Source organism: Chaetura pelagica, unplaced genomic scaffold, assembly GCF_000747805.2.
Source record: "Chaetura pelagica isolate M959 unplaced genomic scaffold, ChaPel_1.0 scaffold420, whole genome shotgun sequence".
Lineage (NCBI taxonomy): Eukaryota > Metazoa > Chordata > Aves > Apodiformes > Apodidae > Chaetura > Chaetura pelagica.
In genome coordinates this window covers 43,419-53,187 of record NW_009951919.1, presented here as the reverse complement: position 1 = coordinate 53,187, position 9,769 = coordinate 43,419, and positions in this window count along the sequence as shown.

Sequence of the window (9,769 nt, the reverse complement as noted above, 5' to 3'; positions counted from 1 at the left end):
CAGGAACAGGCAGGGTTTTATCTGCATGTTCTGCAATGGCTACAGTTACCGTATGCCTGGGTTCTTCTGACAAGTCTCTTCTCCTTCCTGAAAGCCTGTCCTGTCTGGAAAGACAGATTTTGAGGTTTCCTGGATGTTTGATAGCCATAACAAGGCACAGCCTGATTGGAATGAGTAGGAACATGTGCTGTGTAGCCATGTGCACAGCAACGCTGTGAGGTGTTGGCTGGATCTGTTGCGCACACGCTGTCCACAAGCACTGAGAGTCCCATGCGCCCTGGAAGTGTGGGATTTATTGCTTCTAAGCTGCCCACTTGCTGCTCTCTGGTACTCAGGAGAGCCATTACTGCGCTGCAAATGAGGCCAGAGGTGAGAGAAGGTGGACAAGGGGGCAAAATGGCATTTGTTAGATCACAAACAAATCAAGCTCTTGCAAAAGCACTTCCTGCATGCAAGTTTGTTAGGTTGCACTTATTTTCAGCATTTCTAAGAAGCTCTCTCCCTCCATCCTGATACAACACTCCAGAGCATCTGAACACCCCTGTCCAACTCACAACATGTCTGGGATCCAGGGAAGCTCTGTCCTGTTTTAGGATGAGCAGCAGAGCCCACGGGAAGATGAGGTGATTGCCCAAACAGGTCTCAATTTCTCTGCAGCAGCTGCCCAGCTTTTCTGATTTGCCCCTGCATTTTTCTCTGCATAGCTTCAGAGGCAAATGTGGCTTTACCCTGGGACTTCTGAAAAATGCATCTTGTGTGTCATGACCTGCCTGGCTCGTGACAACTGCACCAACTAATAAATGGGGGCGGAAAGAGAAATAGCTCAGCCAACTGTTTCCAGGGGACAGTGCTCATTTATCTTGCTGGAGCGTGCTGAGAGCAGTGGGGGAGACAGCAGAGGAGGAGCCCCTGGGGCATGGAGAAGCTGAGTGCTGGCCCTGCAGTCACTTGCCGAGCTGCAGTTCCAGCTCTAAGCCTGGTGGGCTGCCCTCCTCCTCAAAAACACATCTCATAACCCTGCCTGTGCAGGCAAACCCTGCGCAGCGTGGAGAGGAACATCTGGGTCTGCCATTGTGGAGCTGCTCCAGGGCCATCCAGCCCGGGGACAGGAGGAGGCTGCACATGGCATGTTTGTACCTCTCCTCCTTTCCCTCAGCTTTACAGAACATTGTCATTGCTAGCTGCTAGCATCTTGAGGAGCCCTCAGCTGCCCCAAAACTAACTCATGTTGCTTTTTTTAGCAGTGGAGCGTCTCTGAGGCCAGCTCTCGCTCCTTGAATTCCTGCATTCCAGCCTGGCTGGAGCGATGCCCCCGGGCCGGGACATAATTGAATCCCAGGCCCTGCCACCAGCCCCCAGAAGTGGACGGATATTGGCTCCCCTGAAGTGCAGAGAGCCAGCCCTTGGCCTGCAATAGTCTCGCTCTGCCCCGAGAGGCCAGGGGGCACAGGGGGCTTTTCAATCCTCCTGATGTTTTGCTGGTGCAGAGGCCGCCTCCCCAAGCTCTCCCAGGCCTGAAGGCGCATGTCGCGGGCTGGCTCTTACCTCTCACAAACACGTAGACACTGACTGCTGTGGTGCCCTCGATTTTGGCATCGATGTACTTGTAGTAGCAGCGATAGGAACCCGTGTCGTTGGCCTGGGTCTCTGTCAGCACCAGCACTTTGCAGTAGGGCTTCGTGCCCGTCCCCTCGCAGTCCTGCTCTCGGATTGCCCGGCCGCTGCTGGGAGCTGCTGACGCCATGAGCTCCTTCTCCTCCTTCCCAGCAGGGTCCACCTTGCCCCCAGGCCACGACCACTCCAAGGGGTGCTGGCCTCTAGACACAGGCAAAGAGAAGAGCAGAGTTAGCTTTGGGCTGAGCAGGGTGAACGTGGTGAGGATTTAACTGCCTGGTGTCACTCTGCAACACCTGCATGTGGCCCAGGCAGCCACTGCTCTTGGGTGCCCTGTGGAAGTCCAGGGTTCTGGTCCTGCTGGGTATTTTGTTCCTTCCACACAGGATCCTGAACTCCACCATCTCATGATCACTGCAGCCAAGGCTGCCATTGACCACCACTGCTTCAACAAGGCCCTCCTTGCTGGTTAGTACAAGGAGAAGAACAGGCATGAGGAGATGGCAGGCAGCTTCACTAATTGCTGGGCAAGCAGGGGCATGTCCCCAACCCCAGGCCACCGCTCTGGCCGTGCTCAGCTGTCAGATATCAGCCCACCCACAAGCAAGACTCCCCTTCCCATGACTTTGTCCTACTGGTATTGACCCCAGGACAGGGAGCCACACAGAGCCCTGAGGGAAAGGCTTCATTTAGTCTCTTTTCCCTCTCATTATTAAAAGGGTCCAGAGCTATTAAGAAAACACACGGATGTGCTGAGTTCCCTTGGCTCAGTGTAGCTGCTGGCTGGGGTTTGTGGTGTGATGAATGGAGTGGGAAGGAGAATGAGGGAAGAAGAGCAGACTGGAAAGAAAATGAGCAAGAGAAAAGCAGGAGGGAGTCAAGGATAAAAGACAGCAAGGAGAAAACAAGGGGGAGGCTCATCTGATGGCTTTCTGTCCAGCTGCCAACTGCTTCCTTCCCACTGCCATGGGAGGGGGTTCCTTGCTCTGCACAGCACCCTGCAGCCCCTTCACCCCTCTGTCCCACCTCTGCAGGGACACTGAACTACAGACACTTCTCCAAGGGCACGACCACAGACCCTGCTCACCAGCAGCTCAAAGGCAAACGGAAAAGTCCAGGAACTGCAAGAAACCCCCAGACAGAGTGTGCACATGTGCAGTTATATATAGCCAAGGATCCCCAGAGTGGGAGGCTTGCAAGTGCACAAGTACGCACACGCACGTGCCACCCCGGCTTGCTGTAACTGCACTTGTTTACTACAAACAAAACACGCTTTTATTCCGTACTGGAAGTTTCCTTCTGTGAAATCAGAGCCCCTTTCAGAGGAAGGCCTCATCCTCACTTGACAGTTTGCCAGCGGAGCTGAAAGTCACTTAAGAATGTGCAAAAAAAAAGGGAGATGGGAAAAAAGAAGAGGTCGTCAGGAGACAGCTGGGGGGTGAAAACAGCCTTTTGTCAGCACTGTTTGCTCTATTAGGGGAATCTGGGTTCATCTTTTATCCAAGTGGGGAACAGGCATGTTGGCACATGCAGCTCTCCTGCCAGGGCAGCTCTGTGGGCAGATGCTTTTAAGCGCAGCCAGACTGTGACTGTCACCAAGAGCTAGATGCAGTCAGCAAGGGACAGTGAGGAGGAAGAGAGATAAGGTGCCATCAGAGGGCACAATAGCTCAGATGCAAGGAGGACAGGATTCTGTCCAAGTAGGGGGGAAAGACCTGCCCCTTTGTGTTTGTTTTCAGCAGCTGATTTATATTCCTGCAGACTTTGCTCTCTTCCAGCTCCTGCTGCCCAGCTCATCCCAGATGAGCTCAGAGACAGCGTGCTGTGCTGTCCCCATGTCACCAGGAGCGAGAGCTCTGGAAGCAGTGACATCTCCCTGGGGTCAGCTATGCAGCCCCTCTGACCCAGCTCAAACTTCTGCAATCACTAAAAAGCCATCAGTGCCTGAGACAGGACTGGTGTCCATGAATCACTGCAGGCTTTTCCAAAGGATCAGAATGCCACAAACACTGGAATAAATATAAGACTCTTGAATTTTTCCCATCCTATGTATGTATAAGGAAATCAACAGTAAACCTGATCACCAACCCAGTAACACTCAGTGGCCTCTGCCATGGCTGTGGCTGCTACACCAGGTACAGACCATGGGGCTGGCCCTGCTCTCAACCCTGACTGCCCCAAGGAGCCCCAAAGCCCTTTGCATTTGCTCAGGCACTTTTGGTGCTCTGTGTGGAGCAGGGTAATTGTACAAGTCTCCAGTGTTTCCGCTTTCTGTTTGTTTACCCACTGGGATTTTCACACATTATCAGATCCCCTTGTTTTATCAACCATCAAGGCCAGCAGTAGCTGAGTGACACATATTTATATAAACACGGATGGGCCAGTGCAAACAGACCTGCCTGTGGACAGCTCTAAACTAAGACATTCCCTGCATCACATGTGGCTCAGCCAAATCTGTGGGGACACAGAAGTTGTGGACAACAACACAAACCCAAGTTAGTGTTGCTGGTGTGCTAAGAGGACCAGAAGAAGGCAGGGATGAGCGACAGGTCCAGCTCACTTGGGTTTATTTCTGAATTTGTTCTCTTCTGCTTTTGGAGAAAGGTCCAGGCAGCAGTTTTGGACAGTTGCCTCCCTCCTATCTGTCACCTTTGAAGATTTGTTCCCAAGTTGTTTTCTTTCAGTTCTGCGATAATGTGCCTCTGGGTGATGGAGCCTGCTGATGCCAGCTGGAAACAGATGCTCTGTAGGCTTCTCCACAGCTGTCTTCCTAAATCTGTTCAGGACAGATGCTCTTCAAGGGAGACATTGCAGTTGGCACCACTTTTCTTCAATCCTCTTTGAAGCTCCCAAGCGTGCTACAGTGGGCAAAGCTGGCTGTGGCTTTGTGGCTTAGCTGGGATAAGACAGATCCCTCCTCTGCACCACAGAGGATGTTCACAGCAGTCACACACATGTAGGAAAGAGCAGCAGGTGTTGTATGTCCCTGGACACTGCTCCAGAGCAGCCATGATGGGGCACTGCCTTGTCCTCGTGCTCCTTCAGCCCTGCCACAGAGCTTGTTCCCTTCACAAGAGCCAAGAGGGCTTCAGGGTCAAACACATCCTCTTTGCCAGAGTAGGGTTTGTGCATCTGCAAGCACCTGCCAGTCAGCTCTGTTAACAAGTCACTGAGCAGCAAAAGACAACTTTGCCCTTCTTCATCTAAATACCACAGCTGGGTTATGCTCCCTCTCCATCTAAGTGTTCAGCACTTGCAGGATGGGGTGGCTGGGCTGGCACAAGTTGACCCCTCCAGAGGTTTCTGCTGTTGTGCAGCCAGCTCCTATGGGCTATGCCCTAATATTCATGAGCTGGAACAGCACAAGCTCCTGCTTGGATGCAGAAATGAACAATATTCTTTGCTTCCTTCTCAGGATGGAAGCTACTAAAAGATGCCCTGTCCATGTGGGATCAGCCCCTTTGCCATGCTCTGCCACATGCTTAGATCAAAACATCCCTGGGGCTCTCAGCCAGCCCTGGCACAATCTGTATTTTAGGGAATGCTCCTGCACTGGTCCTGCGCTCTGTCTGGGCCTCTCAAGGGTGCACTGCACTTGGTGATGGGGGAAAACGTGTCTGTATGTGATGCTATTTGTGAAAGCAGAGCCTCAGCATCTGGTGGCTCCCTGTAAGTGTGCTGTGTCTTTGGGTCTCTGCTAAGCATGCTCAGCTCCAGAGAAACTGCTTATCCCACGGGCTGTGGTCACTGATGAATCTGGGCAGGCTGTGGGGCAGGAGAGGGGCTGCAGAGCCGTGGATGTGTCAGGTCCAGGCTGCAAGGGAGCCTGAGAGCGCAGCCGACTGTGGGGCTCTCACGCTCGGTGGGTGAAGCTTGAAAGGTCTCCAGGGAGTCTCATGTGGTGGGTTTTGAGCTCAGCTTTCTGCTGCAGTATTGCTTCAAGCAGGCCTGTACTCCTGGCTCCAGGGCAGCTCAAAGAGCAGCCAGAGGACATTCTTCTCAAGGGAAGACCAGGGTCAAACTGAAGCCACCTCCAACATGATGCTCGGCAGGGAATTCCTGGATCCTGGATTTGATTTCATATTTGTTTCTGCCTTACCCTGCCCCACCATCCTCTCCTTTGCCTGTTCTCTTGGTGGTCTGCATGTTTTTCACTTCAGCTCCCATTAACACAAGCCAGGTCTTCCCAGGGTGGGCCATGGTCCAGAGAAGAGGTTGGAGAAGCAGATGGGTGTAATTAGAGATTCAGGGTCCAGGAAAGATTTACTTTTCATTCAAATTAAGTAATAGTGTCCCACAGTCAAAATTCTCTCCTCAAGACATTAGACAAACAGTCTTGAGAGCTCAGAGGGAGAATGGGAGCCATGCAGAAGATGCTGAGATTTGTCTACCTGTAGATGGTGTGAAGGACTCTGCACAATCCCAGAGAAGAACATTTAGGATAGCAGAATGTAGACATGGGGGGCTGCCACATAGCATGTGGACAGAGAGTCCATAGGTTTTAGTACTGTTTGCAGCTGGTCCTGCTGCTCTTCTGCTGGCCAGTTCTGTCCTGTACCTGGGAGCCAGAAGTAGGGATATTCCTTATCTCAGCTGTGTCCAGAACACTGTGTGGATGCTGCCTGGTGAGCCACAAAGTTGAGCCTGGGCACTGCAGCAGGAACCAGGCAGCTCACTGCCACTTTAGAGACTCTGCAGCTGGTATGATGCTCCCTGCAAGGGCAGGCCATGCAGACTCTGCACTGGAAGTAAGAAATTTTTTTCCCCACTTCATACTTCATACTAATTGACCCCTAAAAAGTGTACAAGGAAAAGAAAATCTTGCCCTTGCTGGTGCAGGATGGTAACCCAAAAAGGAAGGCTTTCTGCTTCATGGTGCTGAACAGGTATGTTCATGCTTGACTGCAGAAGATGCTTTTTTTAACCACACCTCTAACTTCAGTGTGTCCTTTAGCCTTGGCTCAATCTACAAGCAATGCAGGGCTGTTTCTGCACATCCCAGTAACCCATCAGCTCCCCTGCCTTCAGCTGCTGCAGGAGCACAGGTCTGTTCCATCATGTGCAGGGCTCTCAGACCCTCTGCTCCGTGGCAGTCACCAGGGAAGTGGCAGCACAGGAACCATCCCACAGCAGCCAGCCCCAGATGTCCAGCCATGGCTCTCACACTACCTGATGCAGAGTCCTTGGGTGCCTGTGCAGGGCTCACCATGAGCACTGGCAGTTCACACCTCTCCTGTGTTCTTGAAACCACTTTGTCCCTCCCTGTGCTGCTGCTGAGAAAGGGTCTGGACTGCTTATAAGCTCATTCAGAGCAATCTCACCGAATCTGCCCTCTTCCCAGGTTTCAAAAGAGTGTCAGCTCATGTCCCTCTGTGGCGAGAGCTGAGAGCTGCCATGGCAGCACTGGAGTCCATACACTCCTCCATGCCCCCCACATCAGAGATATGGCTGATCACAGTCCTCCAACTCAGCACACACCGTGGCTCCTCAGGTCATCATAGAAACAAGCCCACAACTGCTTATCTGCTGAGACCGAGTGAAATCAGTTCAAGTATGGCCATCAACAATCTCTTCTCTGTCCCTGTCCCCTGGCTACAAACTGGTTCACAAAGTATAAGCAATGCCATCTGTTCCAGGAAAAGTTCAGTATGTTTGTGACAAGACATGAACACAATGCCAGCCAAGTGTCTGCAGTAATTGCTCCATGGTTATATATAACTCTGAGAAACGCCCATTTGAGGCCCACGCTGAATTTTTACCCCTCCTGGGCTCCAGCCCTCAGACCCCAGGCATGGATCTGCTGTCAGCTGCTGAAGGGAAACTCCAGCTTTATCAGGAAAATTGACCTTGGTCAATTGTCCCACTTTGTTGCTTTTTTTTTTTTTTTTTTTTCCCCCCCCCCAAGATAGGGTGTAGTGCCGAGAACACACATAGCCCAGTGTCCCAGTATGAGACACATCAGTTCAGGCACGTCACCTTCTCAGAGCCACAGTCTCCAAAATTACCAGATATTCTCCAGCTCCTCTCACAGAATTATTCACGTGGCCTGTCCAGGGCTCTTCCTCAACCCCACATACACAAGGCAGAGCATTAAATCCCAGCTTCCTAGGACAACTGGACACTTCTCACAGCCACCGCTAAGTGCAGCCTTGCCTTCTCCCATGGCTGTTTCTCAGCATCCCCCAAAAAGAACTGCCAGATTCAGAAACCAGATCTGCAACCCTAGCAGCCCCAGAGGAGTTGGGGACAGGCAACATCATAGAAATACAAGGAGAGTTAGGAAAGCCAGTTTCCCTCAAGAGCTTACGAGGAAGCTATCAGGTAATGCAAATGTTTCTCTACCTTTCTTCTGCCTGCAAGACCACAGCAAAGGTTATCACCATCTCCTCAGAGATGTCCTCAGCTTCTTTTTCAATTAATTAGATTAATTCACACTTGGTGAATGTGGCAGATTTCTAGTCAGCCATGGTAATTTGCAAATGTACTGCAGCCAAGGTGGCCTTGGTGGGCTCTCCTTGCCTGGTTCTCCAACACTTAGCACGCAATAGCATCCTAGGCAGAGCCATGAACCTCACCTGCAGGTGATGGTCAGTGTATCCTTGGCGTCGATGACGTGTTCCTCCTCGGTGATGCTTAGAGTAGGAGGTGTCATAGAATAGCTGCTCACCAGGTCTGTGGAGAGAAAGGAGAGAGGGGATGATGCAGACATCTGCTGGTCTGGACACACCACTGTGGGCAGCAGCTAGCCTGGCATCCTAAGCCTGAAGAGGGGCAAAGCCTCTTGAAGGAAACATCTTGCAGGAGTCTGCTCTTCAGCAACAGCTCTAGGGCTGGGGCCAGAAAGCCCCTGAGCTCAGACAGACCAGCAGAGGTGAGGAAGCGAAATAAAATGGAAAACCAGAAATCAGGGAATCCAGGTGTGGCCATTCCTCACCAGGAGGCTGAGCTCACCTGGACAGCTGCTTGGAAATTATCTTATCTGATGACCGGAGGGAGTCTGGTGGGAGATTTTTTTCATACCCATGTAGTTTGCTGTAATCAGAGGACAAAAAATCCATCTGCCCAGATACCACAAATGCAAAACACTTGCACTTGTACAAAGCAGCTCTCAGGAGGCAGCAGCACTCACTGAATGTCATTCTCCTGCTGAGCACTCTGGGGTACAGGCAGTCACCCAAACAGGAACAAACCTTTAGAGGCTACAGCAGCCCCCTTCCCTGCACCACAGCCGAGGAGGCATTCCAGAAGTGAAATTACCCAGGCTCAAGGATGGGCAGTTAAACACATCATCACACACTTCTTCTCCCAGCTTTTGTCTGGGAGAGTTCCACGTCTTGTATGCTTGCATCTCTGGCATGCCAGACACGCACCCCAAGTGAGCTCCTCATGGACAAAACATCTCGAAGTACCGGTTACCCTCAGAGATGTACCCGTTGTTTTTCATTAGCACAGTGCTGCTGACTGTCATTACTTTGTGATCTTTATCTGAAACCTCCAGCTTCTGGAGACGTGAGATAACTCAAAAGAAAAGTCTTGGTGACTGCAAAAATAGGCAACCCAACCAAATAGAAATAGAAGAAGAAAAAAAAAAAAAGTTGTGAAATGTGAAGCTGTGACTCAGGTAGATGCTAAATGCTAAGGAGGAAAAGAATGCAAAAACATGTTTCAAGCCAATTTTCTACAGAAACGTGAGCTTTTTGCAACTGTGTTAAGCGTGTGTTTCTCTCCTTCCCTTGCAACATTTAAACCCGTTTATCAAAGACATCTGGCAAAGAGAGAAAGGTCTCCAGGACATGGTGTTTCCCTGAGTTTCACAGGGAGCAGGAACACCATGCGATGACTCTCCTCCAAAACTGTGGCCTGAGGAGCGGCCCTTGGAAGCCCCTTATTGGGAAGCCCCTAAACCCGCCCTGGGAGACACCAAACGGCCACCAGCTCCTCCGAGCTGTGTCGCGAGGAGCCAGAGCGGTGGGGACACTGCAGGGCCTGGGGACCACCAGCACCAGGAGGGGCCAGCGGGGGGGACGTGGCAGTTGGAGGGACGTGCTGAGCGGCACCGCCAGGCCAGGCCTGCGGGCCTTGTTCTCCCCGATTGTTCTCCACTTCCTTCCCGCCCGCGCGTGGCTCCGAGGTGGCCGGCCCGGGGGGCTGCCCC